This window comes from Callionymus lyra, chromosome 3 (genome assembly GCF_982586985.1).
Source record: "Callionymus lyra chromosome 3, fCalLyr1.hap1.1, whole genome shotgun sequence".
Classification (NCBI taxonomy): Eukaryota; Metazoa; Chordata; class Actinopteri; order Syngnathiformes; family Callionymidae; genus Callionymus; species Callionymus lyra.
Genome location: NC_141820.1, coordinates 22,260,773 through 22,272,668, shown reverse-complemented (window position 1 = coordinate 22,272,668; position 11,896 = coordinate 22,260,773).

Here is an 11,896-nt window from a genome sequence, read left to right as displayed (position 1 = left end):
CAAATAAAACCATAAAAGGAAAACACAACATATTTGTTAGTGTCGCGTCACTCTTTTAGGGGGTTTTTATTTTGTATAGTTGTTTCCTGCTCCTGCCCTGCTCTCTCTGTCTCCCTTGACAGTCGGCAAGTGCGATGCTGTGCGAGAACCACAGCTAAGGCTGCGATTTCTGTCTCACTGGGCGTCAGCACGTTGCCCTTGATACCCCTGTACTTCTCACTCCTGCCTGAATTCTTTGACTCCTGCGTCAAACTCTTTTTGATCGTATGCCTCGTACTGAGTTTGATTCAATTTTTGTTTCTCCTCTTCCCCAGTGGATCTCGCGACTTTCAGCCACCCTCACAAAACCCTGAACTCTTTCTCTTGTTACACACAGACTATTGTTGGACTTCATATTATTGTTGCTGGACTGAGAAATAGGACTCACGTTACACTGTCACCATCAGCTGGACATTTGTTGTATTCCACTGTGTTTTTGTATTCAATTGTGTTTTGTCACCTCAGCCCTTGTAATTTTTTTCTCTTCCGCATCTGGGTCACCTTTTGACAGTAAGTATCATAACAATGTGATTTGACCTCTGCTGGTTCTGTGGTGATGAAGAGCCAAGCTTAAAATGAAAAGAGGAACAAGACTATTGTGTCAGTCAACCGTGCCTTATGTAAATATGTACAATGTGTTCTTTAGCCCGCGTCTATTTAAGCACATCTATAGCTGAGAGGACATTTAAAAGATGTTCGTTGAATATTTAATATATGAGATGACGTTGGAACGAGAGTTTACTTTCATGTCGCCTTTTTTCTAGTTTTTTTAGTGCAGGCTTTTCCTTTATTTTCTGAGACTCCTGTGTTGTTCTCAGTGTTGTCTTCAACTTTAAAGCATCTACTTTATTGAGTATTGTTTTAATTGTTTAAGCACTTTGTGACCCTGGTCTAGAAAAGTGCTCTACAAATATTACTTATCTTATTTTCTCTCCTAGTTTGTCTTCAAGTGTCTCCAGGAGCTGTTCCCGCAGTAAAAATACCCATTTCTGTCACTGTTCTTTCTAGTTATTCTCAATAAAACATTCGAATCTTCCATAAGAAACTTGAAACTCCTCCTCTAAACCACACATCGTTTGAACTACGCACACAAAGATGATAAACTCAACATTTTCTTTGGGGCCAGCAGGTCGGATTCAATATTGACGTTAACAGGTGTGATCCAATGAACATGGGATGCAGGTGTCGGGCGAGCTCATCTTCAAATTAATGGCAGACTGATTTTGTCATCATTGGTTTGTGAGCTTTGGTATAAAGTTCCAGGATCCAGTGCTGGTGTCAGAAGAGCACCATGACTATAGAGTCTGCAGTCAGATGTGGCCCCTAACCTGGCCAACGCTATTAGATCAAGGCCCAGTATTGTCTGTCCCAGTCAGAACTATCTGGACTAATGTACATAAGATAACTGAAAACATCAGTAAGAAGAAACAACAATAATTATTTTGTTTCTCTGCATAATGCGTTGAACCCACATGCAACAAAACACAGTTTGAAACCAATACATCACACATATGGTAAAACAGAAAAAGCCAACAGATTGATATGAGGGTCAGAGTATGACAACATTCCTACTTAGTTTGATAACGGACACGACAGATTGAACGTGAGATTTAAACGCAAGCTTTTTGAAACACATGTTGACACACAGTCTGGACAAGACTTAAATTGGCGTTCCAGTGTTTCTAAGCTGTCACCTGATCTATGTCTAAGTGCTTAAGTTAGTAAGTTTAAAGTCACATGTTTTACCTGCAAATGAGAAAGAAGAACAGAGGTTACATTTCTGTCTGAATCCTTCCTGAAGCACAGGGCTGTTAGTTCGCTGTTTTATCTCCGTCGAAATTTCATAAGCCTTTTCTTACTCCAAAGGTTTCGACCAAACAAACTTGGTTATGATGGTTTAAGGTGTTAAACACGCTGAACATTGAAAGACTCTACCAATAAAAAGGATAAAATCAATGATTAGTACAGGTATTGATCCTGCTTCTGTCAGGTCTTGTCTTCAAATCCTTCATGCGTGTCAAGAGATCCGGGCGCCGAATAAACCCGTCTAGTGAAGCAGAGGAATGTTAAACACATAACATGATGTTTGAGGACACACGGAGCAGATTAACAGATTAAACTGTTTAAACAGAGCAGTAGCCGCGGCTCCTTCACTCAAACAATTCCATGAGATGATTTATTTTTCGACATTCAGTGAGAAGTTATCAAATGATTAGAGCAGCAACAGGCACAATGGGAGGGGTGTATCAGCGAGGTGTGTGCGGTATTGACGTTGACCCCCGAGTAAGTCTGGGGTATGTCTGAGCGCAGCTTGCTGGGTGTGGTGCTGACAACTCTGGACAATGAAAACACATTCCAGACCCGGTGCAGAAGTTCAGAGAGTCCAGGGATGGACCAGACAATATCCTGTCAGGCCTCAGTTGAGATCCCTGATAACCTTTCTACCCACCACTGTTAATGGATACGTTTAACGGTCGCTTATGCAATGTTCACCCTGAGTTGAGCAACATACAGGGTTTTTAAAGACCCTCCGAGGTGGGCTGAGGACCCGGGGAGGACCCGAGGAGGACCCTCTCCCCCTCATGTTGACTAAGAGTTGGGATTTTTTTCAGAGGAATATGTTCCTTTTTAGAGTTATAGACAAAAAATGTATGTTCATTTTAATGTAGCGACTGGAGCTCTGTGGTCTTCATCTTCTTCCCTTCTGACAGAAATCAGTGATAAAAACAGCTGTTTTTGTGAATAATTTAAGAGAAACATACACGTGTCTCTTGCATAAGGTGTGGTGTACAGTAGGTGTGGTCACTATCATTCTCCGAAGAGTTTACTGCAGCTTCACTTTCACTTTATTAAACCGCTTTTATTCATTGACTCACTATTTATTCATTAATAACATTCTCCATAGGTGTGTGTGTTACTTCTGATATGCGACTTGTTAATAACTTGTATTAAGCAATAAATGTATTTGTTGTGGAAAACAATGAAGAAACAACAGTTTTAACCCTCGCTCTGGTTTACTTTGGTGATAAAAAAAGAAAGAAAAAAGCGAGTTTGTAATAACTTTGTCCTATTTTCATTCTTATCTTCTGTCCAGACCTTTGATTTTAAGATGATGTAATTATAGTATATGTCTCAGGCGCCTGCTAGCCAGTATTTAATGCTATGAGGAGCTACAAGCTAAAACATGGCACTTTATAGTAAAATCAAAACATTAGTAAAAATTCAAGGAGATTATTGACTTCATATCATTTATTTAAACCTCAATGCTTTCATTTGCTTTCTGATTATAGCTCAGAAGAAGTTTGCTCAACTGTTGATGCTACAGAGCGAGACAGAATAACAGGTTACAGTATTTATTATGCAACTTTCTAGTGGTCATCATTGTTTATCAAATGTATGAAATTAATAAAATGATTTTTTTTTATTGTTTTTCTTACAGTTTCACCGAAGTACAAAGCATTTCTAGGCCCCCTGCTCTGTGATTGGCTGGATATGTTCCCATGCATCTGCAACATGTTCACACCAAACAAAACTAGTCGGACAACTGGGAACCTGGTGGTTGCAGTTATCTGTCGTCCTGCTGTCAATCAACTCTTAGCTTTAAAAGTAAGTGAGAGGAGAGTCAAAATGGTGGATTGAAACTGTAGTTTTGTAACTATTCATCTAATGTGGAAGTATAAAAAGTTTTAAAAAAAAATAAAGAAAAAAGTCTATGAATCTATCAGATCGTTGGCAGTGACCAGCTTGGTTAGTTCTAGTTTATTTTATTTTATTTTGCTGTCTTTGTATACATTTTTCAACAACAGTGAATTTAAAGACTTAAACAAGGTTTATGGGTTTTTTTCGCCGACATTTATCTATTTATTATATTTCTCTCCATCAGTATTCATAAATTTGCATAAAGAGAGGCGTTATTGACTCCGTAGTCAGTAACAAAAGAGTAACATCACAGATACTAAGTCCATATTTTATACAACAGTTCTGTTGTCCCAATAAACACATATATGGGACAATATAACTAATGTGTTGATTCAAGTGTGTCTTAAATAGATGTTGGACTCTATTGTATCATCAGTATGTGTCTGTTGTACAAAACTCTCTTTTCATTGAAATATTTACATTAGAAAATGTGCTTAAGCCCCGCCCCCTGAAAACACTTTTTCTCAAGCTAAAATCCTGTTACAATAACCACGCCCACTTTGCTGTGATTGGTCAAGCATTACGGTTAGTCACCATGTGTCGTCAATCCCGTAAATCTCCACCTCCCAGGGACTCGTTGTATAAACAAGGCATGATTATAGCTGGCTGGAGGAGGAATGAAGCCATTCTGACGTCATAATGTTCTTGTTCGCCAAGATTTCAGACGAGTTAGAACTTTTTAAATTAATAAGTTTAAAACATGATCATGATGAGAGACTTACTGCATCTTGGTGAGGAAGATTTTAATATTTGAAATATGTGAGTTAGTCAGGAGAGTTGGGTTTTTGCATTAGTTGAACTTTAATGGTGAGACAAGGTTGCCACGAAAATGTCATCTACTCATTAAACTTCAATTATTTAGTTTTAATTATAATTTAATTTGTCTTTCAATTAAGTCTAATCATGGTACTTTTTATAATCACTGTGATACACTTGATAATACGACTGCTTTCCTTGAAATGTTTGCCTTGTGTAGCTGAAAAAATTAATTATTGTAGTTTTGTATTGGCCTCGGTCAATATACAAGTATTAAAATAACAGGGACAAGGACAACTACAAATCTGGCTTTTACATAAAAGTCAGAAAGTAGTGTTTTCCATGCTTTATCAGTTGTGATCATGTTTGATTGTCATACAACAAACAGGTCAAACTTCGAGATCAGCCTGAAAGACACCATCAAGTCTCCTTCAAGTCGTAAAACTCACAAATGGGATTTAAATCACATTTTCATTTCCTAAAGAAAGTCCAGAAACTATACAGGTAACATTGTGAATTTACATTTGAATGGTCCCATTAAATGTTACTAATACTCACCTGCTCTAATAACCTTTTAAAATGAATAATAAACTCTTGAATATAAAAAATATATAGTGGATAAAACACAGATATTAAAAGGATACAGGATTTGCAACAAAACTTGGAATTAACTGAATTATTTTAAGTTCCTTTTTCTTTATGATTTTAACTGTTGTGTGTCAAATGTTACTGATTTTCTGTTAAATTCTCATATAAAGCTTCTGTTGTTGTTAATAGACAGAAAGACATGTGGCGAGGATGCTCTCACATTCTTCTGTATCGGGAAAAAAACCCATTAATATCAGAACTGAATTTGGCCACTGAAGACAAAGCAATAAACAATGTCCTCATTTAAGTTATATTTCAAGTACATTTTAATCTCACATTGTAGAGTCACTTGTAAACGGGGCCTCTGTGGATTCAAACGACGGAGCTATTGAGTTGATGAAGTCTGGAGTGAGGACTGTGTGATTCCTCAACACATCAACATCTATTTCATCAGAGATGTTTCGTCTCCTATCGGGTGAGTCATCACTCAAGTGAATTGAAGTAAGGTAAGGTAAGGTAAAACTTTATTGATCCCTCAGGAGGTCTCCTTTGGGAAATTGTTTTTTACCAATAGCCAGCAATTTTTCATAAACAATAAAAAATAATAATACATAAAAAATAAAATAAGAAGAACATAAAGAGGAAGAACAAGATGACACAATCTAAGTCTAAAGACAAAGACAAAGGACATAGGTCAAGGAAAGAAAAACAACAAAGACAAAGATACAAAGACTAACATGGAACAGAACATCCAGATACTTTCACTCCACTCCTGCCCCCGAACTCAGAATTGTACAATTTAATAGCCCGAGGGATGAATGAGTCCCTGAGTCTATTTGTTTTGCACCTGGGTAGGAGCATTCGTGCACTCATTCTGCTTCTCTGCTCACTGATGACAGTGTTCAGAGGATGACTGTCATCATCCATGATGGACAGTAGTTTGTTCAATGATATCCTCTCAGCAACTGTCACCAGTGAGTCCAGCTTCATTCCAACCACAGAACCAGCCCTCCTGATCAACCTGTCCAACCTGTTGACACTCCTCTTGGACACATTTCCACCCCAACACACCACAGCATAGAACAGGACACTGGCCACCACAGACTGGTAGAACATGCAGAGGAGCTTCTTGCAGATGTTAAATGATCGAAGCCTCCTCAGAAAGTACAGTCTATAAAGTACTCTCGCTTCAGGACTCTGTCAACACAACGCAATGGAAAGATGTTGACATTTAGAAACCTGACAACTTGTAATTTTCATCAGAAACTAAATGATTGTTTGAAAAGGAAAAATAACTTAACATAGTGCCAAAGTAAACAAGCGCATCAGACTCAACTTGGCTTTAAAGGATTATTGTTTCAAGAAAACATTGACTGTAATTGATACCTGTGGATAAGTTGTTTTAAAAGCTTTATTTACGGCGTATTCTGCAAGAGTTTACTTTGTTGTGTGGTTGTGTTTAAAGTGTCTTTCTTTTCAAGACCAATTACATTTTTTGAAAATCATTATTTCGCATTGTTCTGACTAAATACACAACTTTGAAACTAACGTGACCAACATTCTGGGCTTAATTCTTTTCTCTTGTTGTCACAGTTATTTTGGCCTCATTGTGCAGGAAGGCCAACCAACCGGATATTTCTAAGTGTTTTTTTCTGAGGAAAGAGGGAGAGCTGACAGTAAGTAAGTAAGTAAGTAATATATATTTATATAGCGCTTTTCGAGACCAGGGTCACAAAGCGCTTTAACAATCAAAACAATACTCAAAACAGTACATACTTCAAAGATCAAGACAACACTGAGAACAACACAGGAGTTCGAGAAATTCAAGGAAAAGCCTGCACAAATAGAAACGTCTTAAGATGTTTCTTAAAGGAGTCAGTAGATCCATCAAGCGCAAAGAGAGAGGAAGATTGTTCCAAAGCTTAGGAGCAACAGCCTGAAAAGATTTCTCTCCTCTGGTCCTGAGCCGTGTGCGTGGAACCATAAGTAGATTCTGATCCACAGACCTCAGAGCCCGAGCTGGGGTGTAAGGCTGGATCAGATCAGTGATGTAAGGAGGAGCCTGACCATGAATAGCTCTGAAAGTAAGAACCAGAATTTTAAAGTTGATCCTGAAAGAAAATGGAAGCCAGTGAAGAGTTTTAAGGACCGGAGAAATGTGAGTTCTTCTACTAGAGCGGGTCAGAATTCTCGCTGCAGAGTTCTGAATCAACTGCAGGCGAGACAGCTCCTTCTTGTTAAGACATGAAAACAAACTGTTACAATAGTCCAGACGAGAAGAAACAAACGCATGGATTACAAGCTCCAGATCATGTTGTGACAGCATTTTCCTAAGTTTAGAGATTTTTCTCAGTTGAAGGAAACAGTTTCTGGTCAGTTTTCTACAGTGTTGAACAAGAGACATGTCTTTATCAAATACAACACCCAGGTTTCTCAGGCTCAGTTTGACAGACTGACCCAAGTCACCCAAGTACTGACTCAACCCTGGAATCGTATCATCAGGAGCAATCACCAGAGTTTCAGTTTTGTCCACATTAAGCTGTAAAGTGTTTTCACTCAGCCATTGTTTGATTTCTAGCAAACAATTGACTAAGCTGTTCAGCCTTTGGGGCTCAGTTGGGTCAAATGAGCAGTAGAGCTGGATGTCATCAGCAAAAATGTGATAAGAAACATCTGGAAATCTCTGAATGATTTTACCAAGGGGAATCAAGTACAGCAAAAACAATAAAGGACCCAGAACAGAACCTTGAGGGACTCCACACAACAGATCTGCCGATTCAGACCTCATTTGATTGGCAGATACACTAAAACTGCGCCCAGAAAGGTAAGATGAGAACCATTCTAACACAGACCCAGACAGTCCCACTTCATCCCTTAGTCTTCTCAGCAGGATCTGGTGATCAACTGTGTCAAAGGCTGACGACAGATCCAAGAGAACCAGAACAGTGAATTTACAAGAGTCAGCCGACATCATGATGTCACTGGACACTTTCAGTAAAGCTGTCTCCGTAGAGTGATGTTTACGGAAGCCAGACTGAAACTTCTCATGGATGTCGCTCTGATCCAAGAACAAAGACAGCTGCTCGGACACCACCTTCTCCAAGATCTTGGACAAGAAAGGGAGCTTAGAAATAGGCCTGAAATTACTGAGGTCAGTTGGGTCTAAGCCTGGTTTTTTGAGCAGAGGCTCCACAATGGCATGTTTAAATGCATTGGGAAAAACCCCTGTGGAAAGGGAGAGGTTCACCATATTGGTAACCCAGGGGCCAATTACATCAAATACTTTGATAAAAAGCCTACAAGGAAGGACGTCATCTGAGCAAGAGGAGGGTTTCATCTTGTTCACTAGTGCTGAAATATCACCCAAAGATACAGCAGAGAAGGATGACCAAGAGGAGGAGATGGGCTCAGAGACAGTAGGGGTTCCCAACAAAGGGGGAGAGATTTTCTCTTTGATCAATTTAATTTTGTCAATGAAAAATCTCAACAATGCATTGCTGTCAGCTTCACAGAAGACCGGCGTGATTTGAGGAGCAGGAGACACAAGAGAATTAATCGTGTCAAACAAAACTTTGGGGTTTTTCCTATTTGCTGCTACCAGTTTTCTGATGTAATCAGATCTAGCAGTTTCTACCATCTCATTGTAAGAAGTCAACAGATCCCTGAGGTGAAGTCTGTGCACCTCAAGTTTAGTAGACTTCCAGAGACGCTCAGTCTTTCGACAAAGTCTCCTCAGACTCAGGAGATCTTCATTTGTCCAAGGGCACCGTTTTTTCTGAATTTTCAAGTTCGATTTAACAGGTGCCACTTGATCCAGTATTTCAACACAATGATCAGTAAAACAGTGAATCAAACTGTCCACATCTGGACAGTCATCAAAGGAAAGACGGTCAAACATAGCAGAAAAACTGTCTGCAGTATCGGCTGAGATGACACGCCTCTGAGACCTAACTTTCAAAGGCTTAGGTTCAGGGATGAAGTCCAGGTTGAACAAGACAAGAGAATGATCACTCAGATGGACATCATGTACAGATACATTAGAAATGTTCAGGCCAAGAGTAAAAACTAAGTCTAAAATGTGGCCTTTTTGATGAGTGGGTTCAGAAACATGTTGCTCAAAATTAAAGGCTTCAGTTAAAGTTAAAAGCTCTTTAGCAGAACAAGATGTGACGTCATCAACATGAAGATTAAAGTCTCCAAGAATAAGAACAGATTCCATCTGAATAATGGAAGATAAGAAGTCACTAAAGTCTTTCAAGAACATCGCCGCAGGACCAGGCGGACGGTAGATTGACACACAATAGAAAGGTCTTGTAGAACCAACCAAGATCATCTGAGACTCAAAAGAAGTGAATTCCTGTGTCTGAATCACTTTGCAAGAACAACTCTCCCTAAAAACAGTAGCAAGACCTCCTCCACGACCAGAGAGGCGAGGCTTCCCCAGGACAGCGCTCCCTACTGGACAGAGTTCGTTCAGATGAATAAACTCTTCCTCTCTCTGCCAAGTCTCAGAAAGACATAATAAATCCAAATTAACTCTTGTGAAAAGATCATTAAGAATAAAGGATTTATTAGTAATGGAGCGAACATTAAGAAGTCCCACATTCAGCACCGATGACGTCACTGACGACGCCGCGTCACTGACAGGCGCGCAGAGCGGGATCTTTTGAAGCGAACAGCGGTCACGTGGGTACCAGCTGTCACTGAAGTTCAACTCGGTTGTAAAAGTCGAATTAAAGAGAGGAAATGAAAAAATCTTACCACCTTTCGTTGAGGTCTGGACAGACGGCAGCGCTGATGTGTCGTCACACACAGTGAGAGGAATGTCGATCAAACACCGATGACGTTCGATGACGTCAGAGTTGTTCCGAGCGATCGCAACTGCACGTCTCATCCTGACCTGTACTCCAGCCCGACTCGATCCCTTGTGGAAATCGCCCGGTACTCGAGAGATCAAACGATATTCCACAGAGTCCGAGTCGATGAGAAGCGGAGCCGGAAACACGTTCACCGGACGTTGGTAACGGTCGCGAGTGAAGTCCTCCATCGACTCTCTGATGTTGAAAAGAGCATCACGATCATAGATCCGAGATGCTTGAGACATATCTTAAGTGATATGAGCATAATATCCGGACAAGTAGTCGTTAAAACGACTGTTTTTGGCAATTATTGCAGGAGCTCACGTTTCAAGCAGCCGATCAAAGGCTCACCGGATTGTGATTGTGACAATCAGCTACAAGTTCAATGGAAATTAGTCCATTGTCAAAATTTGACGTCTATGGTGACTGAACATAACTATTTCCGAACAACAACAGGGAAGTAATTACTGCTATTTCACGAGAAAATCGTTCATAGAAAAAAAAAACCTTCATTAATATGTAACCCTTGTTCCCTCTTGTTTCTTTTTCTTCTTTCGCAATGTTATATAAAACTTATTGGATGGAAAATATTGTATTTATTCAACTTCTCAGGGACACAGTTCCCAACAAACCAACCACCAGATCTTCCTCATTTCACTTGCTTGCAAAACGTCACATTTGCTCAGAGTTCAATTCCTCAGAACCCCTATGAAAAAGAATCATCACGCTGTTGCGTGATGCCTCAGATTACACCACAAAGTCATGTCTAACGTTGTGAAAAACACCATCTGTGTAGACGTGACAGAAATAATGGAATGCAGACACGAATGAAGGATCTCACGCTTCGAAAAACAGACGTTTGATTCCTCGCCAGTTTCACCTGAGCAGGTGTTTCGTCGATCAATATGTTGAGCAACGTCTGCTTGTGATACATAATGACTCACTTGAATCGTCTTGTCTGTTTGACAAAATGTTCAACCATCAAACAACTTCTGGAGATTTTAATCTATGCGCTTGTGTCTTCTCGTTTAGACTATTATAACAGTTTGTTTTCATGTCTTAACAAGAAGGATCTGTTTCGCCTGCAGTTGATACAAAACTCTGCAGCGAGAATTCTGACCCGCTCAAGTAGAAGAACTTACATTTCTCCAATCCTTAAAACTCTTCACTGGCTTCCAGTTTCTTTCAGGATCAACTTTAAAATGTCGGTTCTTACTTTCAGAGCTATTCATGGTCAGGCTCCTCCTTACATCACTGATCTGATCCAGACTTACACCCCAGCTCGGGCTCTGAGGTCTGTGGATCAGAATCTACTGATGGTTCCTGAACACGGTTCAGGACCAGAGGAGAGAAATCCTTCCAGCTTTGGAACGATCTTCCTCTCTCTCTGCGCTTGGTGGATCTACTGACTCCTTCAAGAAACATCTTAAGACACTTTTATTCGTGCAGGCTTTTCCTTGATTCTCTGAGACTCCTGTTTTGTTCTCGATGTTGTCTTGACCTTTTAAGTATATATTTTATTGGGTATTGTTTTGATTGTTTAAGCGCTTTGTGACCCTGGTCTAGAAAAGCGCTCTAGAAATATAATTTACGTGAATCTTAGCTTCATAATGATCATTTACTGTATAACATTAAAGTCATTTACTGTATACTACCAAGTAGACCGATGACTGGAACTTGAGCTCACGGAAGTATCTTAAATAATAAAGATAACAAAGGTAGATAAGAAAATAATTACTGGTTTAATAACACTATGATTGTTAACAAGGAAATTCTCTCAAACGACATGTTATCTTTCACAGCACAATGAAGCCGTACGGAGGAATTTGTTGCATCCATGCCAAGACATCTCCAGGCCGTTCCTCCCTCCACTGAGCAGCAGAGCAGCAGGGGCTGATCCTTGGCAGGGGAGGGGCTTCATACCTGGATCTGCTTTATATTTGTCTAGAGAGCGC